Source organism: Octopus bimaculoides, chromosome 16 (genome assembly GCF_046866305.1).
Source record: "Octopus bimaculoides isolate indiv1 chromosome 16, ASM4686630v1, whole genome shotgun sequence".
Taxonomy (NCBI): Eukaryota; Metazoa; Mollusca; class Cephalopoda; order Octopoda; family Octopodidae; genus Octopus; species Octopus bimaculoides.
This window is the reverse complement of record NC_142943.1, coordinates 58,345,804-58,368,127: the sequence shown is the minus strand read 5'-3', so window position 1 is coordinate 58,368,127 and position 22,324 is coordinate 58,345,804. Positions and strand designations below refer to the sequence as shown.

Below are 22,324 nucleotides of genomic sequence, written 5' to 3'. Positions count from 1 at the left end.
GGTTTGGATTTTTAGAATTAGACAAAAAACTATATCTTACCTAACTCTCTCAAATACAGAACAGACCTTGACATAATGAATTTTATCTCAGAGGAAACAAACAAAACCCTTTCCACACACACAAAAAAAAAAAAATCAGCTTGTGTGTGTATGTATTTCTACATACATCTACATGTATTTGTGTGTGTGTGTGTGTATATATGCTTATTGTGTTAACTTGGCCTTCAGGTTTGAAATTCTGGTTCTCTCCCTCTCTGTCTGTCTGCCTGTCTGTCTCTCTCATACACACACACACATGCACATAAGCATCCACACACCTTTCCTTATTCACAATAGTATTTTCAAATAGGATTGTGGACTTGAAACTCTTCCGCCCCACCCTACCACACAAGTTCTTTATCTTCCCTTCAAAACACACCCCACACCCCACTAATGTTTTTTTTACCTCTCATAATTCACCTAAACTTCATTGTTCTCTGTCACCACCACCTGTGTCTCACTTAAATCAAATCTCTCTCTCTCCTCTTTCTTTCTTTCTTTCTTTCTTTACTCAGTCCTTTCTTTACAGTTGTGGGTGTATACATTCTATATAAAATGCAAGTTGGCAGGAAGGTATAACAGAATGTAGGGTACACGTTAAATTCTTAATATATTAAAATTGCAGATAGAGAAAGTAAACAAAAACCCAGCGGTGATTGTTAACAATTCTGAATGAGAAAAAGAGACAACTTGAACAAACTGAGTGAAAAAAAATCTTTGTTTTTGATGTGAGGAACAACTATGGTCAAGTGTTTCTGCCTCAACAGGCATCATCACTCCTGAATCAGAGGTAGACATTTGACATATGCAAAAAGAAATAAGAACATTCTTGGGCCAAGAACAAAAAGCATTCCTTTGCTAAGCTTTCACACAGTTTCTATCTACTAAATTTAACTCTCAAGTCTTTGGCCAACCTGAAGCAATGGTAGAACACATTTGCTTAAGACCTGGTCGAAGAGGAGGATGAAACATGAGGTTGAACCGGAAAACTTCTTAACCAACATTGCCATGCATGTACATTTAAAAAAAAAATAACAAATGCATCATCAAAATTTTGAAGTTACAAGATAATGCATGATTAAGTCAAAATAATGTGAATAAATAATCTGAATGCTAAAGGGTTAAACTAGCCGTATGCGGTATAAATATTCTACTTGTTTTACATTCAAACAAACAGATCTGGCCTCTCACACCTATCCTAAAATGTCATTCTATAAACAAACAATCACACTGCTGAAATCTCAAAGCTACAAGGTAATGCATGACTAATTTAAAACAATGTGAAGAAATAAGCATTAGATCAGACAGAATAATCTGGATGCTGAATGGTTAACTAGGGCTAATGTAAAGCTAAGTAACTACATCCATATCATCTCTTAACCCCAAATTATTTTAATTTTCATTACATTTTCAATAGTTTTGTTTACATTTCTGCTGCATCAACAGGTGCATTTTTGTGTTTTACAGGTATGTACAGCTTTTGGGAGTGTAGAACTGTGTTTGTATAACACTAAACTCGGCTTGTGAAGACTTATTGGGGCAAGCAAAAGCGAAATCGTGATGGCACCTGTACCAGTAGATCACTAAGAGCACCATCTGAGCGTGATCGTTGCCAGAGCACCAGCTGTCTGGCTTCCGTGCCGGTGGCATGTAAATAGCGCCATTTGAGCGTGATCGTTGCCAACATCGCCTTCCGGGCACGTGAAAAGACATTTGAGCAAGATCGTTGCCAGTGCCGCTGGACTGGCTCCTGTGCAGGTAGCACATAAAATACACCATTTTGAGCGTGGCCGTTGTCAGTACCGCCTGACTGGCCTTCATGCCAGTGGCACGTAAAAGCACCCACTACACTCTCGGAGTGGTTGGCGTTAGGAAGGGCATCCAGCTGTAGAAACTCTGCCAAATCAGGTTGGAGTCTGGTGTAGCCATCTGGTTCACCAGTCCTCAGTCAAATCATCCAACCCATGCTAGCATAGAAAGCGGACGTTAAACGACAATGATCATGATGATGATGATCAATATTGCTTTATTGTGGAATTTATTTTATTGGTAGTGAATTGGAAACATCAGCTGAATGTTGAACAAGATGCTTTAAAGGGTATTGGTATAACTAACCTCTGATAACTGCGTCCTGGAAATCACCATGATGGGGGTTGGGGTGAAGAGAGGTGCAGATAAATGTTTATAATCCTATGTTTACCTTCTTGTGCCTTGAGGCTTATGCTCTGACATGTCATTGTCACCATCATTTCTCCCTTTCCAGTTCTGGAAGTCACGTATATCTCCTCTGAAACAAGACCCCTGTTCCTGTCCCTCCCATCATCCTTTAACTCTTTAGCATTTAAACTGGTCATATCAGGTCCAAATATTTCACCTGTTTTATGTTAAAACTGGTCAGATCTAGCCTGTCACACCTACTCTTCAATGTCAGTCTAAAAATAGGTAATCACATCGCTGAAACCTCAGAACTACAAGATAATGCATGATTAATTCAAAACAATGAATAAAGAAGCATTACATTTGACAGAAGTGAAGGTGCGTGGATCAGTGGTTAGGGGCATTCAGCTCATGATCGTAAGCAGTGAAGTGTATAAATGCAATGCTATTTAACAGTTCAAATATGCTTGTGGTACATTTGAACACATAAACAAGTTATTCACTGTGTTTTGTCATGGAGAAAATTTTTCGCTGTTAACAAACAGGTGTAAATACACCTGAATCAGCTCACAGGACCACCTACCCAGACTGTGAGTGGCTATATCCTCTTCAGTCACAGAAACTGAACAGAGTCAAAGCACACTCTGAAATGCTAGCATCACAGAGTCTGTGTAGGTGGCGCTGCGAGCTAATTTAGGTATATTTACGTCTTTTGTATACAGTGAGAAATTATCTCCTCGACAAAACACAGTGAATAGCTTGCTTGTGGGTTCGTATGCACCACAAGTATATTTGAACTTGTAAATAACATTGCATTTATATACATCACTGCTTAGCACTCACACTCTGAACTCTGTAAAATGGTTGGTATAGGAAAAGCATCCAACAGACACTGGATACTTGATGCAGCCCTCTGGCTCATCACATCCAGTCAAACTATCCACCATATGCTAGCATGAAAGATGGACATTAAAAGTTGGTGATGATTAATTATTAATTGTATTAATCATTGATCATTGTAATCATTAATTTTTTGCAATTATTAATTGTTGCAGCTATTAATTATTGTATTTGTGTACAGTCCACAGTTAGCAATTTCAGAGGGATAATTATAGTGACCTAAGAATAAATCCTATTATTTGATAATTCTTCTTATTTGATATTAGATGAAACACGATATAAAACTTTAATTAGTTTTACTAATATTCATTTGCACCCACACAGTTGTGCTTTTTCTTAATTTACTCTTAATTAGGAAAATTGCCCAGAGGTCAATAATTATATGGAGGCAGTTGTCCTAGAATCACTTTGCAGTATTTACATATGTTTTTTTTTTTACATACTGAGTTCAAATCTCACAAAGGTCAACATTATATTTCACCCAATTAGAGTCGATAAATAAAACTACGAATCAATTATTGAGGATGATTCAGCACTTTAGCATTCTCATTATTCTGTCAAAAGTAATATTTATTTATTCACATTGTTTTAAGTTAATCATGCATTATCTTGTAGCTTTGAGATTTCAATGAGCCAACTGTTAATTTTTTAGAAAGACATTGTAGGGTAGAACTGATAAACCAGATATGGCCACTTTGAACTTAAAACAGGAAGAATATTTTGACCAGATATGGCTGGTTTAAATGCTAAATTGTCAATCAAGAGTTGCCTCCTCATTAAACTTCAGACCCTATGTCTATGTACATAAGAACTTATGGTTGGCACTCTGTCGGTTACGACGACAAGGGTTCCAGTTGATCCGATCAACGAAACAACTTGCTCTTGAAATTAACGTGCAAGTGGCTGAGCACTCCACAGACATGTGTACCCTTAATGTAGTTCTCGGGGAGATTCAGCGTGACACAGTGTGACAAGGCTGGCCCTTTGAAATACAGATACAACAGAAACAGGAAGAAAGAGTGAGAGAAAGTTGTGTAGAAAGAGTACAGCAGGGTTCGCCACCATCCCCTGCTGGAGCCTTCTGGAACTTTAGATGTTTTCGCTCAATAAACACTCACAATGCCCGGTCTGGGAATCAAAACCACGATCCTACGACCGTGAGTCCGTTGCCCTATTATTATCACCATCATCATCATTATTATTATTATTATTATTATTACTATTAAGGCAGCAAGCTGGCAAAATCATTTGCTTGCTAGGCGAAATGCTTAGCAGTATTCTGTCTGTCACTATGTTCTGAGTTCAAATTCCACTGAAGTCAACTTTTGCCTTTCATCCTTTCGGGGTCAATAAATTAAGTACCAGTCAAATACTAGGGTCAATATGATCAATGTTCCCCTCCCCACAAAAATCCAAGCCTTGTGCCTACAGTAAAAATAATTATTATGAGTAATAGTATTTACAGTCTATCTTTACGTTCTGAGTTCAAATTCTGCTGAGGTTGACTTTGCCATTCATCCTTTCAGGGTCAATAAATTAAGTACCAGTTGCATACTGGGTTGATCTAATTGACTGGCCCCTTCCCCTAAAATTTCGGGCCTTGTGCCTACAGTAAAAAAATAGTATTTACAGTGGTGAACAGGCAGAATCATTACTAAACCTGACATAATGCTTAGCAGTTATACCTCCCAGCTTAACGGTCTGAGTTCAAATTCTACTGAGGTTGACTAAGCTTTTTTTATCCTTTCAGAGGTTCATGAAATAGGTACTAGTCAAGCACTGGGGTCGATGTAATCAACTAGACCCTTCTTCAAATTTCAGGCTTTGTGCCAACAACAGAAAGAGTCATTCCTATTTTGTTATTTCTTTTGTTTCTTTAGCATATGAGATAAATTACTTTTTTTCGTTTCTTTAATACTTGTGATAAAGTTTAATTGACAAGATGGCTTTTATTTGCATTCCAAAATCACCCAGTCACTCTACGACACCTGCTTGCCTGCAGATAAACAGTCCGTCTTTTTCCCTATGCTTGAATTAAAATGTCATGCCTTACCTGATCTCTTTAGTGAAGTGTGTGTTCTGTAGTTTAAGGTTTCAGAAGCGTATGTCTCCATGTAATAACAAGCTTAGAAGTACAGTCTAGTTTTGAAAGACACAATACCACACACATGCATTTATATATATGTGTATACATATACACAGACATACCTAAATGTATGTGTACACACACACACACACACAGAGAGTAATATATATATATATATATATATATATATACAGGTATGTATTATCAATACATATATATGTATACACACACATATATGTAACATACAATTGTAATTTGATTGTTTATACAGTATGTTCTGGCCTATTGCATGTGTGTGCATGTGTGTGTGTATTTGTCAAAGAAAGAAATCATGTTAGTTTCTTTTGTTACCATGGTTTGGTGTATGAATCAATATTGATCTATATTGATTTGTTTCCCCATAGTCTACATTACATGCATATGCATGTAAGTGTGTGCATAAGTATATACAGACATATCCACACACACACATGCATATATATATATATATATATATATATATATATATATATAGACACGTGTACACGTTTTATTTCCTGGTTCTGGAGAAAGGCACATTACCTCTGATATTAGCTGGACTTCTGACCTCTGAGAAAGGACTAGGTCTCAGGGGTTAGGGCATCTGGCTCACAATCGTAAGGTAGTGAGCTTGATTCCTGGACAGAGCTGTGTGTTGTGTTCTTGAACAAGACACTTTATTTCATGTTGTTCCAGTTCACTCAGCTGTAGAAATGAGTTGCGATGTTACTGGTGCCAAGCTGTGTCAACCTTTGTCTTTCCCTTGGATGACATTGGTGGTATGGAGAGGAGTGGCTGGTATGCATGGGCGACAGCTGGTCTTCCATAAACAACCTTGCTCGGACTTGTGCCTTGGAGGGTAACTTTCTAGGTGCAACCCTATGGTCATTCATGACTGAAGTGGGGGGGGGGGTGTCTTTACCCTAGGCCAGGGGGTTGGAGACAGGGTAATGATAGATGGAGACATGAGTAAGTTGTGAGTTCTTGAGTGAAGGAAGTACAAGACAAGCAGGCTCTGAGGAACAGAGTACATTGTAGTAGAGATAAGAAAGACAGAAAATGGGGACGGCAGGCTTGCAGACCGGAAGCAAGAGTGTGAAAGTATGTGTGTATGTGATTTAATGACAATCGGTTGAGGCCCTTCACTGGATGAGGAGGCTCCCTTGGGCTCTGTAGTGCATCAGCGATTGCTAGGGTTTGAAATTTTTTTCTGGCAGAAGTAGTCCTAACTTTGTTAAGGCTGTGTTTTTGCTAGGAAAGATCCCCAATTATAATGAGATCAAGTATTTGGTACAACTTTGAGGACTCTAGCTGAGGGTGAATCATATTTGGGGGAAGTGCGGTAGTGTTTTCTTGATATGAGAAGTGCTTGAGTTTTTTTGCTATTATATATATATATATATATATATATATATATATATATATATGATGATGATGACGATGACATGTGTGTGCGTCTTTGTATCTGTGTTTGTTCCCCACCACTGTTTGACAACCAGTCCTGGTGTATTTACGTTCCCGTAACTTAGCAGTTAGGCAAAAGATATCGATAGAATAAGTAAGTACCAGGCTTAAAAAAAAAAAAAAAAAAATTACTGGGCTCAAATTCTTTTGACTAAAAATTCTTCATGGTGGTGTACCCCAGCATGGCCACAGTCTAATAACTGCAAACAAGTAGAAAATTAAGATTCATACAAACATATAACCTTCACACACACACACAAACACTCAGATGCAGAGATACAAATGTGGCTTGTATACAGGTGCTAGCTGTGTAGTTAGGTGTGCTGTTCACCTTCTGTATGCTACATACCATATTTGCTTTACTCCGTTTTTCTGCAACCAGTAGCAGTAGCAGTGACGGCCTGTCTTAGTCAGATGAACAGCTCACCTGATTCCAGCCACCCCCATTGCTAACCTTAACCAAGGTACCTGTGTCACCTGATTTGTTTTTAAAGCATGGTCTATGACTGCTTATTGAAGTAATAATAAAAACTACTTCTACTCATTCACTACCACCACCACCACTATCACTCAACACACACACATACACTCACACGTGCTGTTAGGAGATATAAACAAGTTGTTGGGTAAAGGATAAAGTACACCATAGCGCTAAGCTCCGAGTGTGTGTGTGTATTTGAAACGGGAGTTTATATATATGTATATATATATATGAAATAATACATATATATATATATATATATATATATACAAAATATGAGTAACAGAAAAGTACAGGTGTATGGATTGATACCTGTACCTTTCTGTTACTCTGCTCGTTTATATTTTATTCCCTTATCTCGGAATCTGTACTTCGTAAATATTGTGGACAGTATATTTAACATAAAGTACATGTCTGAACAGTTGAGAGCGACTTTCTTCACTCACCTTGATCTAACTGTCAAACATACACTGCAATAAAATCATTCAGCCGGTACTTATGTACCACGTTTAATATTTAATATTGTTGTGTGTGTATATTATTCCGTATAGTGGAGGCGCAATGGCCCAGTGGTTAGGGCAGCAGACTCGCGGTCATAGGACCGTGGTTTCGATTCCCAAACCGGGCGTTGTGAGTGTTTATTGAGCGAAAACACCTAAAGCTCCACAAGGCTCCGGCAGGGGATGGTGGCGAACCCTGCTGTACTCTTTCACCACAACTTTCTCTCACTCTTACTTCCTGCTTCTGTTGTGCCTGTATTTCAAAGGGCCAGCCTTGTCACACAGTGTCACGCTGAATATCCCCGAGAACTACGTTGAGGGTACACGTGTCTGAGGAGTGCTCAGCCACTTGCACGCTAATTTCGGATCCGTTGATCGGATCGACGTCGTAAGCGACGGAGTGCCAACAACAACAATATTATTCCGAACTAACGAGATGCCTCAATTTAAGTATTTAATTCAACTGAACCTTAATTGTACACACACACACACACACACATATATATATATATAATGAAGCTCGTAAGACAGTAAATGTTTATTTCTCTGTCGTTCTTTTTCCTTATTGCTGCTCTGTACTCATCGAGTAACACTTCATTCAGAAGTATACATTTATGGAGTTCAACACTAGATTATTAGTATCACTGTGTCTAAGCGATATATTAATATATGTATTTATACACACACACACATGTATGTGTAGAAGATACACGTGCAAACACATAAAGATGTCAAGGGAATAAGCTCTTTATGTAAACATTATCACGTTCTAAATATAAACATTATCATCATTGTTGTTACATTGAATAACACCATTCAGCCACAGTTAATGATTTCAATGCTTTCACATCGTCAATAGTGCATACATCCGAAAAAGAAGCACATTAATGCTTTTACACACACACACACACACACACACACACAGAGTTACATGCTGGGCTGTATGGTTAGAAGCTCGCTTCTTTCTCAACCACATAGTTCTGACTTCATGACACTGCATGACATCTTGGCCGATTGTCTTCTACAATAGCCTCAGGCCGACCAAAAGCCATGAGTGGATATGGTAGACGGAAACTGAAAGAAGCCCGTCGTGTGTGTGTGTGTATATATATATATGTGTGTGTGTGTGTATGTGTGTATATATATATATATATATGTGTGTGTGTGTGTGTGTGTGGTTGTCTTTGTCCACCCCCACACCCCCAACATCACTTGACAACCAGTGTTGCTGTGTTTGCATCCCCGTAACTTAGCAGTTTGGCAAAAGAGAGTGACAGAATAAGTATTAGGCTTTGAAAAAAAAAGTCCAGGGAGCCGATTTGTTTGGCTAAAACCTTTCAAGGTGGTGCTCCAGTATGGCTGCAGTCAAATGACTGAAACAAGTAAAAGAAAGATAAAAAGATATATATCATCATCATCGTTTAACGTCCGCTTTCCATGCTAGCATGGGTTGGACGATTTGACTGAGGACTGGTGAACCGGATGGCTGCACCAGGTTCCAATCTGATTTGGCAGAGTTTCTACAGCTGGATGCCCTTCCTAACGCCAACCACTCCGAGAGTGTAGTGGGTGCTTTTACGTGCCACCGGCACGAAGGCCAACCAGGCGGTACTGGCAACGGCTACACTCAAAATGGTGTATTTTACGTGCCACCTGCACAGGAGCCAGTTCGGCGGCTCTGGCAACGATCTCGCTCGAATGTCTTTACACGTGCCATCCGACACAAGTGCCAGGAAGGCGATGCTGGGCACAGGTGCCATGACGGTTTCGCTTTAGAATGAATAATTGAATCATCACTGTCAAACGACAGAGATCCATTTCTATTATGCTTATTTGGGTTTGTATACATGTATATATGTGTGTGTATGTGTGTGTGTGTGTGTGTGTGTGTGTGTGTGCGTGTGTTGAATCATCACTGTCATATGACAGAGGTCCATTCCTATGTTTGTGCGTGTGTGTGTGTGTGTGTGCATGCATGTGTGTGTTCATGTAAATCTACCTATATAAACTAATCTCTTTGTTTGTTAAGGTGTGGCCAAGGTTTAGCAAAGATCTTGTATAGCAATGATACAAGACACGAAACAGCATTAGATTTCACCGAGTCATTGATTAGTTATATAATCAGAAATGCTGAAAACAACAAAAAAATTTTTTTTAAATAAGCAAACAATAAAAGAAAACATGCTTCTTTAACAAAACAAAACAAAACTGAAAAGATAAAAAAAAGAAGAGAAAAGATGAAATCAGTCACAAAATATAATTACATCCTGTCAAATTCAGATTTGGATATAAATTAAACAATTTGACAATTGAAATCATTGACAACTCTTAGTTGAAGTCTCTCTTGCTTCTTGCAGGAAAAAAAAAAGAAAAAGAAAAAAGAAGGAAAGAAAGAAGAAGAAAGTAAAAGCTATTTCACCATGTCCTATATGTACAATGGTATGCATCATGCCAAAGTGGTAAGCAGACAGAATGGTTAGCACATGAAATAAAATGCTTAGCAGTGTTCTTTCTGGTGCTTTACATTCTGAATTCAAATTCCGTCTGAGGTTAACTTTGTCTTTCGTTCCTCCAGCAGGGGTCGATGAAATAAAGTAACAGTCAAATACTGCTGTCGATGTAGTCGACTTGCCCCCTCCCCTCAAAATGGCTGGCCGTGACTCTTGTAATTAATTGGCGTCTCATTCAGCAGAAATATTATTGCCTTGGTCACTTATTCGCCATGGAAACTGGTTAAACAGCCTCATAAGTACAAGCGCACAAGAAAAACAGCATCATGGTAGTATGCACATTAATGACTTGTAGGGACAAAGTATTTCGTTATACAACCATAATATGCTACAAAGTATATTAAACATTTTTATAAGTCAATACCATGTTCTACTGTGTTAGCAGTGCTCTTACATCACATGTAAAGGGTTAGATGTAATATTCTAAAGGATATGGCCATTATTGTTCACTATGATCTTTTATCATTTTCTTCTGAGTGAAAATGAATTTCAATTTAAAAACCAAAGGAGGCTTCTTAAAACTAGAGATGTTTTGTCTTAGCTACATATATTTTGCACATACAGATGTGCTGTATGTGTTTGCTGCTATTTATTATCTACCTTCCAAACATCTCAATTTTTTCCTTGAACAAAGCTTTGGGGTTTTAAAGTTTTTTTTAAAATCATTGCTGTCCGAAGATTCAGCTAACGTATTGCTAGAATAAATATGTCAAAACAAGCCTGTTTGTGACAATTATGTAAATTACTGTGAAACATTAAGTTACCTTACTTTAAGAAATACATAGATCGATAATTGGGTTGGGGTTTTGATAACTCCCACTTTCTATAGCGCTGAATAGATCTGAAATAAATTCCCAATGGAGTAGGATGGATAGCAGGAAAAATAAATGTATTTCTCTTAATTCTTCCATTACCATATTTCTAAAGAAATACATTGTGTATGAAATGAGATTAAGTGTTAACTCTATTCGTTTTAACAACCAGATAGGTAGATAGGTTGGGTACTGAAAATCAGTGCCTACAGTTTCTTCTCAAGAGTCTCTTCATTTTCCAAATTCAGTATTGTTCGAACAGGTCATTTGGTTAAACATTACTACCTGGTTCTTTGATGCATTTAATAGAGTTTGTTGTTACATGAATTCTGGACTGAATTCCCCTACCAACCAGTTTGCATTCTACAATTTAAAAAAAAATTTTTATGCAGACTTTGATCTGCCAGCACATTAACTGATCGATCTCATCATTCTAACTGTAATATTCTAAAGGAAATGGCCATTATTGTTCACTATGATCTTTTATCATTTTCTTGCTTCAGTTATTGGACTGTGGCCATACTGGGGCACCACTTTGAAGGATTTAATCAAACAAATCAACTCCAGTACTTATATTTTAAGTCTAATACTTATTGTATCACTTTCTTTTGCTGAACTGCAAACTTAAGAGAATGTAAACAAACCAACACTGGTTGTCAAAAGGTAGAGAGGACAAATACAAACACATAGACACATACTGTTTGTCAAGTCACAAGGACCTCAGACACACAGTACTTCATGCAATATGTGTGCAGTTCCAAGTAATGCTGACTTTTGCAATACACCTAGATTGTAGGGTATTTCTAAAGTTTTCAGGTGGTATCATTATTATTATTATTATTATTATTATTATTATTATTTAGTAGGAGTGGTAACCATTATCTTGAATGACCTTTGCAGATGAGTTAAGTTGATAGTTAACATTAAGTTTCAACAGCTGCAGGTTGATACATGCAAAGATATATAGGACTGAAAGAGTATTCCAGAGATTTGCAGTTGTAAGGACAAACTGAGTGAGGGATTTGGTGCAGGGTTTAAGAAGTGTAGAGATACAAATGAGACAAGGACCAGCAAGCAAACTGAATGGGCTTCTACAGAGATTGCATGCAGCTTGTTAATTCATCAGAGCAGAAACACTTGTTAATGAGTGCAAATAGGTGTAAAGATGACAGTTAATTAACCTTAGTTAATCAGTCTCTTGTGGTGTATGGTCTGGTCTATATATGTTGTTGTCAAGCCCTTGTCAAAGGCATTCCAACTATGACAATCCACTAGTGTAGCTAGGTGGGGGCAGTACTTTTGGGTCTGCTGTAGGCAATATGCTTTTTGTGGGGTCTGGAGTGTGTGCCCCGGATGGCACACACTCTAGCTACACAAGTTTGACCATCCCATCTTTTATTTAATCAATGTACTCTAAACTGCCTTGAACAAGATGTCCTTTTTTTAAAAAAAAGATATGATTTGATGGACAGTTGGCTGCTCTTCAATGCCGTCTGAAGACATGGACATATTGGGCAGTTGCCCGAAGGCCTCACATGTGATCCATGTATGCTGCAGCTTGCTGTCAATAAATAAATACTACATGGCCCATTGTACTGATTTGTACCCCCTGCCGGGGGTGGGGGTGTCTAGAAAGTTGCTAAAATGGAACAACTGCTATTTCTAGCAGGTCAAGCGAACGCACAGAAGCTCTCTTGCTGAGTTTTTATGTATGTATGTGTTCCGGGTATGCGAACGCTATTGAATTTTCGGGTACGCGAACGCTATTGAATTTGATTCCAATAAGGATTATCCGAGTATTTTGGTCCACCATAAAACACACTATTCTCTCCAGCTGAATACACATCGTTGATTGGTTGAAATTACCCAAATACGACAACTTTAACACAAAATAACTTCTAAAATACAACATTTTGTCAAAAACGTTAAAAGTAAACCCTGTTCTATGTGACACATTCTACCAGTATCCGAAGTTTCAAAGTGTTCAGTTAAAAATAATTAATTAAAAAATTTGGCCGTCAAATTGAATAGATCAATATATTTTTGTGTATGTATGTATATTTGTGTAAATACTGTTTATGAATTTATTGTGTATACATGTATGCGTTTATGTGTATCTATATTTGTGTACGTATGTGTATACACATACATATACAGTACTTACACAAATAGCTGAAGAAAATATTAAATGAAAATTTTTTACGGAAATTGCCGAACAAGCACTTTCATTATCCCTTTGCCTTTATCGAAAGATAGCCACATAGGCAAGTCTTTATTCAACGTCAAACATAATAAAAATAAAAAAACGTGATTAGGTCATTTAAAGCGAAATCTTTAACGGCGAATGTTCCTACGGCAAAATTTCCTATAACCGCCATCTTTATAACGTTATACCGAGAAATTTTGAGAAACCGAACACCAACTGCACAAAAACGCACATCCGCCGTCCAAATACCCAATCTTCAGAACAAGTAAAAGAAACTTTGGTAATTTACAACACAAGTTCATACATAACTCATGAAACAAAGGAAAATTACACAGAACATTTGTATGTATACTATTTTAAATTAAAACTACTGCAATAAAATACTACATAGTGTGTACTTGTGAAATCGATTAAATAAATATCAGGCGTGTACTGGGAAGATCTAGTCTTCCATAAATCTTGCCAATAAATATATGGCTTTGTACCAATATAAGGAATCATTATTATCGCTATAATTTCCATCATTACTATCTCTTATTGAAATAAATGGTAGATTCTGTAGAGTTTTAGATTAAACGCATTTTGTATTGTCCCTTGTGACTAATAGTTCGTATTCTAAATAGAATTAGTTTTGTCCAACGTGGTTATAATATCAGGTCATATTATCTCACAGGAATCGATATAATAAGCACCAGTAATATCGTGAGGATCGATTCTATTGACTGTTTATTCCATCACATAAAAACGCTGGAAGAATGCCAGTTCGAATGAAATTATTACTAAAGATTTCTTTAGCACAAATTACAAAATAAACTGTACGTTTCGGGTGAGTCATAAGTGATTATCACATTGTTTGCTTTCCAGCGGATCAAGATTTACTCATATTTCGATTTAAGACTATAAAATACAACCAAAACGACAATAGATATTTTCTCACTTTATACTTATAAGTAAACTACAATGTATTAAACGACTTCGTACGTACAATTTTTGGTATAAAAGCACTTAAAGCTTATGGGCACATTACAGAAAATTATAATTAATGCACATAATGCATAGATGTATTGTACACACACAAAATGATATTGTATATTATTACGTATAAATATAATACATTAATAATTTATAATATACTGGTATAAATTATAATACTTTATATGACGAAAGCCATACGTGGCTAAAATGGATACGTGATTTTCTAGGAAGGCTTGTCTGTATTGATTATACGTTTCCCAACTCCTGTGGTCATTGATTTTGCTACTTAGATGTGAATATCGGTAATAACGAATACTGTGACTTTCATTATACCTACTATTTTAAATCACTATCAAGAGCTTTCTTGTTCTACGACCATACGATCGTCTTAAAATTTCTCTTTGTACACTAAAACCTTTTCATAACCCCCAAATTTCTCTGTTTGGCCTCAAGTGACTCAAAATCCATACTAAAATGTTTTCCATTAGAAAAACTAATCTCAAGCTTGACTCGATGTTCAACATTCAAATTTCATTAGCATCAACACTGCTTTTCCATTTCAAACAGCTAAGGTGAAACAGATGGTATCGTGGTATTAGTTACTTGGCGTCATGAGTTCAAATCCTGCCGAGGTGAGGCCGACTTTGCCTTTCATCAGTCGGTGGTTTGATCTAATATATGAGCCAAGTATTGGTGTCGATTTAATTAACATTAACACAATACATAATAGCTGTGAAAAGAATTATAACAGAAGGCTAAAAATTCAGTTTCATAGAGAAAGGCTCGTTGGACTGTCTGATGAGCCGTTCGCGGCGAAACGTCGAAGTCACCGGCACACTGTAATTTCAGCCCAATACTATAATTCTGTATTTGTATTCAATCTTTTTCCCTATTTTTTTTCAATGAATGTCATCAGCTATTCTTAATTTACTTTAAAACACACGCACACACATAGAGGGTAGGATGGATAAATTGTCGCCATTTTATATTTTTAATTTTATGCATTCGCATTGTTTGTTTTTGGTTTTGTCGACTACACGGTATAGTAGGGTCAGCTATGCACCGTCTGTCAGAAAAACAGCATCATGACGCGATTCACTCAGCCACAAATTTAGAAACGACATGCCCGGAAGCTCCAATACGAACATTTCGGAGTGTTTGCATGTCAATCTAAGGACATATACCGAGAGTGATAGAAATCAATCATCCAGCCAACATCATGGTGTTTGGAGTGATCACTTGTGATGGTGACGTTATGCTTTCATTCATCTTCCCACACAGCCCCAGATTCAACTACATCAAGTGCCTGGAGGAAGTAGCGCTGTCCTGGGTTAAAAGGGTGGCTGCTGGAAGACCCTATGTCTGGCAAAAGGATTCTGCACCATGCCACACAAACAGGAAAACCCAGTCATGGCTGTCAGACAATTTCTGCGACCACACCACCCTTAGCATCTGGCCATCTAACTCCCCAGACTGCAACCCCCTTGATTATTATGTGTGGGGTGCAGTTGAACGAGAGACCAACAAAACTCCTTGTAACACCAAAGATAAACTGAAGGCAAGTATTACGACAGTATTCACCAACTTAAACAAGGAGACCGCCCATAAGAGTTCCAGGAGATTCCGAAGTCGTCTGGAGGCTGTGGTTGAAGTCAATGGCGATATTATGGAATAAATTTACTCTTTAGTTTTTCAAGATATTTTTATGTAATTTTGGTAAATATATCTGTTAAAATGTGATGTCAGTGATATTTTAATTTTTGCGTTATTTAGACATTTCATTCACTGCATCCTGTATATATACGCACACATACATATACCCCACCCCACATATCTATCTATCTCGATATATATATATGTGTGTGTGTGTATCTATATATATTTGGGTAATTTATATCATTCTATACGTATCTATATATACTTTCTTTTACTCTTTCACTTGTTTCAGTCATTTGACTGCAGCCATGCTCGAGTACCGCCTTTAATCGAACAAATCGACCCTAGGACTTATTCTCTCGGTCATTTTAACCGAACCGCTAAGTTACAGGAACGTAAACACACCAACATCTGTTGTCAAAGCGATCGTGGACACACACACACATGTATATACAACGGGCTTCTTTCAGTTTCCATCTACCAAATCCACTCACAAGGCTTTTTCGGATCCGGGGCTATAGTAGAAGACACTTGCCAAGGTGTCACGCAGTGGGACAGAACCCGGAACTACGTGGTTGGGAAACAGGCTTGTTATTACAAAGCCACCTCTTCGCAGCCACTCCTGCGCCTTCTTACCACACAGCCACTCCTGCACCTAATATGTATATTGTTTATATATATATATATATAAACAAAATTAAGGGATCAGCAAACAGGTTACTTCACCACATACCGAAGTTCAGAAATAGCAGCTAAAAATGCTGAAACTCCAACAGATAGCTATCTGTTGGAGTTTCAGCATTTTTAGCTGCTATTTCTGAACTTCGGTATGTGGTGAAGCAACCGAGTTTCAGCATTTTTAGCTGCTATTTCTGAACTTCGGTATGTGGTGAAGCAACCTGTTTGCTGATCCCTTAATTTTGTTTATAAATGTATAAGAACTATTAAATAAGTTCCACACCGATAATGGTGCTAACATACCGAAGGGCTTGGTAAAAATTATTAATTATTAATTTATTAATAAATTGATAATCCTTTACCCTTTTAATTGTAATAATATATATATATATATATATATATAATATATATATATATATATATATATATATATATATATATATATATAATATATATATATATATATATCGCAGCCACTTGGCTGAAACACATAAATAAATAAAAAATATATATATATATATAATATATAATATATATATATTTCTATATATATATATATATCAAACCTAATTCTGTTTATCTGCATCATTATCTCTATATAATCTCACCTGAGTGAAATCTAAGCTCAAATCATTTGAGCACAGCTAGGTGTTTTCGATATTGTGCACCTCCAGATCTTACCTGTATGTATGTATGTATGGACAGATGGATGGACAGACAGATAGATGGATAGATAGATACACTTCTGTTTCGTGTCAAAGGGCAAAAATTAAGGTATAAAAAGAAACATTCAAATAGAATGACAGGAGTAAGTTAAGGGATCTATTGATTTTTTTAAAGCTTATTTTCAACATTTTATTAATTCACTTGTGTGTGTGTGCGCGCACCAGTGTAATTAAGTTTTTAATGATACTTTAAAATATAAATATAAACTATTTTTGTTTAGAAAATGTCAAGTGCACTGGAAATAATTAGGTGTTAAACCTTTTGTTGAGCTGAGGTCAGCATCCGGAAATTGTCTCGAGTGCAAACATTCTATCATTACATCACAAGTACCTTTGAGAAAGGCTTGAACACTGCACAATCTTGCTTCCCCTGCCCGCTCCTAATATAACATTAACAATGAGCGAACATACTGAAAAAGTGAGTTACGGGAAAACTGAACATACAACCCATAGCTTTGGCGCCTGATTGCAAATCGTTCTGCATATCGCTAATACTTTTAGGAACCATATAAATGTCACATTTTATTTCGTGTCTTTGAGATATAGAGCATGTGTACCGAGAAATAACAACTAAATCTCCCTTAAATTTTCCCTTGCTGTTTTGAAAACAGGTGGACACAACGGATAAGCTAATCGAATACCTGAAAGTAAAAAAAAAATGGAATGGGATGGTCAAGGCTGGAATGCTTTTGATCATAATTCTGATCGTTCAAGACTAGCCGAGCGATAAAGATAAAATAAAGTGTATCGGTAACTGATCGATCTGCTAGAAATAACAGCTAAATCTTCATATCTTACGATCATTGAAAAGTGTGATCAAGATATACACCTTCTTAAAAGTGATGAGATGGCCATGGTTAGATTGCCTTTGATCATACGTTCGCATGATTACAACCGACCTGTGTGCGTTCGTGTGGAGAGGAATCAATAATAACAGGCTGTATGGTAAGAAGCTTCCATCCCACCCACATGGTTCCGGGTTCAGTCCCACTGTGTGGCACATTCAGCAAGTGTCTTCTTCTAGAGTCGCGGGCGAACCAAAGCCTTGTGAGTGGATTTGGTAGACGGAAACTGAAAGAAGCCCGTATATATATATTTGTATATGTATGTGTGTGTTCATCGCTCATCATCGCTTGACAACCGGTGTTGGTGTGTTCACGTCCCCGTAACTTAGCTGTTCGACAAAGAGACGGACAGAATAAGTACCAAGCCCCCCCCCCCCCCCAAGTCCTGGCATCTATACGTTCTACTAAAACCCTTCAAGGCGGTGCCCCAGCATGGCCGCAGTCAAATGACTGAAAGAAGTAAAAGTTTTCAAATGTTTACAGAATGTTTTTCTTATACAAGTGAAACCAACCCGTCTTTTTGTATTCCAAGGACTATATTGCCCAATGATCTTTTATTCTTTTACTTATTTCGGTCATTTGACTGCGGCCATGCTGGAGTACCACCTTTAGTCGAGCAAATCGGCACCAGGACTTATTCTTTGTAAGCCTAGTACTTATTCTATCGAGCTCTTTTACTGAAGCGCTAAGTTACGGGGATATAAACACACCAGCATCGCTTGTCAAGCGACGGTGGCGGTGGGGGACAAACAGACGTATACGTATGTATACGATGGGCTTCTTCCAGTTTCCGTCTACCAAATTCACTCACAAGGCAAGACACTTACCCAAGGTGCCATGCAGTGGAACGGAACCCGGAGCTATGTGGTTGCGAAGCAAGCTTCTTATTACACACCTATTCCAGTTTAACTTTTCCCTTTTTTTTATGGGCGGTAGGATGTTGTTTGAGGAAGATTTAGCTGCTATGTCTAATTGTCGAACGATTACAGAGACTCTTTCATTTCCTTGATTTGTGTTGACGATCGAGAGAAGAGTATATCTTTTTTAAAAATCACTGATCGTGTAGTTTTTAGCGTTTTAGCGTTTTAGCCCCTACCCACGTCTCTTACGTATTAGTGTGGTCATTATGAACGTAACATACGGCCCATCAATAACTCCAATACAAGCGTGGCTGTGTGATCGAGAAGCTTGCTTCCCGACCAATGTGGTTTTGCGTTCAGTTCCAACGCGCAGTATTTTGGACAAGTGTCTTCTATTACAGCCCTGATCCAACAAATGCCTAGTGAGTGGATTTCGTAGACGGAAACCGAAAGAAGCCCGTGTGTTTGTGCGTATGTGTGTGCATGCGCGAGCATGCATTTGCCGCCCACCATCGCTCGACAACCGGTGTTGGTTTGTTTACCTCCCCGTAACATAGCGATGCGCCAAAAGACACTGATAGAATAAATACAAGGCTTAAAAAAAAAAAGTACTAGGCTTGAATTGTTCGATGAAACCTTTCGAGCCGGTGCCCCAGCATAGCCGCAGTCCAACGACCGACACAAGTAAATAATAAAAAGATACTACAGTGAACTATTTTTCCCTTTTCTGTGAGGTATGGGATTTCGAGTGACAGTTATTCAAAAACTCTGCCAAGTTTCGTAAGAGGAGATATTGCCAGCTAAATCTAATATGTAACTATGTTATAACCGATATCTATATTATGGATCCCAGGAGGGTATGAAAAACCAAACTGATTCCAGCGGGATTTAACATACAACTAAATTCAGTAAAACTTCCAGAGTTAGAATATAATCTCTTACCATCTTTGGCACAAAGCCACAAATTTATAGGGGGGATGGTACTAAACTGGCATCTATTTATCAGACCCAGCTGGGACTAAAAGGCATCGTCGATGTAAACAGCATTTAAATAGAAGAAAAGAAATACTTCCTGTGTGCCATAAAACAATAACAATTATATAATCATAGACGAATAATTCGGGGTTCAATATATTACGGCATATAAATCCCTAACAATAATACTAACAAAAGGGTTTAAAACAACGAAAGTGAGCTTTTCTAATAAAAATATCAAGAGAGTTTGCACAACTTCCTTATATTTCTCGTTCATATTTGTTTCTCACTTTACTTCGCATATCTGTCTTGTTTTTGTTTTTGGTTTCATTTTCTCTTCGTATCTTTCTACTTTTCATTCTTTCTCTCTTTCCCTCCAATTATTTATCTCTTTTCCTCTTGTTTCCCTTTTCTTTTCTGCCTATATAATTTTCTTTTCGATCGGTCACTCCCTCTTTCCTCTATATGCCCTATCTTTTACTCGACAGCCTTCTAATTTATTTTATGTTATTTTTAAAACTTGACATTTCCTTAAACGGACTTCGTCTCAAAGGAAAAGAAAAAATAATAACATATAAATAATAATAATAAAATGGAGAACGGTGCCTCAAACTCACATTCTTTCATAAATATAACAACCACCTAAAAATAGAGATAGACGAAGGGAAATAAAAACGACTATTTAATATCGAACATTCGATAATAACTACGTTTGTTTTAAATCTAAATTTAATATCGCTGCTGCTTTCATTATTATTATTATTATTATTACTATTATTATTATTATTATTATTATTATTATAGTGGCGATGTACTTTGTTCTAAACACACAGTTTACAAACAAAAATTAAAAACAACTTCAACACCGGAAAGGTGAGAGAAGAAACAACCATTTCATTACATCGAACACCCGATCAACAGTTTTGTTGTTTGGCCATACCGTCAGTTTCTGTTTCAAATCCTTGCAGGTACAGAACTGTTTTACATAAACGGGAAGGGTAATAATAACAGCTTAATTAACAATCCTAAGGTGATCTATGGTTTAAAGTTTATTTAAAGTCTAACAAGTGAACTGGATGCTATTTGCACAATGGTTAAATTTTACCTTGACTGATTTAATAGTAACTGAAGCAAGAATATTTGAACTTTGCATGTTAACAATCTGCTACTTTAAAATTGGAGCTAGATGCCTTTATACTTTTTCTGATCCAAGACTTACGGGCAGGATATAAGTATTCTGTCGTAACATTTCAATAGAATATCGAGGAAATGATCAAATAAATTCGTAAGTCACTTACCATCAAAAGTTTTGTTGTTGTTTTGATACAAGTATATATTATATATATATATATCCCCGTATAACAAGTTTCATTCAATATGAGAGTGTCCGGAGTTCGGAGATGTTAGTGGATGACTGTTTATGTTCGATAGCTAAGCGTAAATGACTGTAATAACAATGGGACGGGTGGAAACAGAGTATGTGTGTACGTATTATGTTTTCTGTCTGTGCGCATATATCGCATATATATATATATATATATATATATGTGATATGATATGATATGGTATGTATGACTGTATGGTAGGAAAGGGCGGTTTAGAAATTGGCCCTCAAGCTTGAGTACCCGGAACTAAATGGAAAAAAGTAAAACATCGTGCCACCGGGTCACGTTTCGTCTTGTCTTTCTTTCTCTCTCTCTCTTTACATAAGAAAATGAAAGAAAGAAGAGTGACAAAAAGAAATATTAGTCTTTCTTTCTTGCCAACTGTTGTCAATCGTCAATGTTAGCGCCTCGGGAATAATAGGACACACCTTGCTGCTGGCTGTTGATAACAACAACAGCAGCAGCAGCAGCGATGGGGGCCGGTGGCGATACAACACCAACAGCAATAACAACACCAGCACTCATTCAGCTGGGACAGCAGCAGCAGCAAGTGGCAACGGCAGTGTTATGTTCAGTAGTAATAGTAGTTGTAGTAAAACTCAGAATTATAACGACAAATAACAAGAGATGGAGCGATTATTTCCTAAATCGGCCATAGGCAAACTGTGGCCCGCGGGACTTTCTAAATGGTACGTCTAATTTTCACGAGGCAAATTGACATATGCATATTTTTTTCTTTTCTTTTAGTGGTTCGGCCCGCTTGATGACGAGTCGTGTCTCATGCGGCCCGCTTCTCGTAAAAAGGGTTACCCACGCCTGTCCTAAACCATGACACCATGACAACATCAGGGTTAGCAAGAAACCATAACTGCTACCACTAACACAACAACCGCCAATACTACTAAACGAGAACTGTCGACTTTTTTTACAACCGCAACAATCGCTACCTCACGAACTAAGTGAGACTGGAGCTTGTATGTAGTCTCTAGATTTGCTAGAAATAACAGGCAAATTTCCCTTGAACCACACACCACAACCGTCTTCAGAAGAAA

General features: G+C 37.4%; 1 protein-coding gene across 8 annotated transcripts in view; it reads right to left on the bottom strand.

Annotated features, from left to right (window-relative positions):
• The window catches only part of LOC106877886 (protein furry), a 157,959-nt gene extending 136,237 nt beyond the window's left edge, over window positions 1–21,722 (bottom strand). For 6 of the 8 annotated variants that reach the window (XM_089364816.1, XM_089364821.1, XM_089364826.1 and 3 more), the window contains exon 1: window positions 21,186–21,722. The gene's annotated coding sequence lies outside the window, so the exon portion shown is untranslated. Of the gene's footprint in view, window positions 1–5,149; window positions 5,246–21,185 lie in introns of those variants that run through there. The other 2 variants (XM_089364827.1, XM_089364818.1) reach the window with 2 other exon arrangements.
• Between the last annotated feature and the right edge of the window lie 602 nt (window positions 21,723–22,324).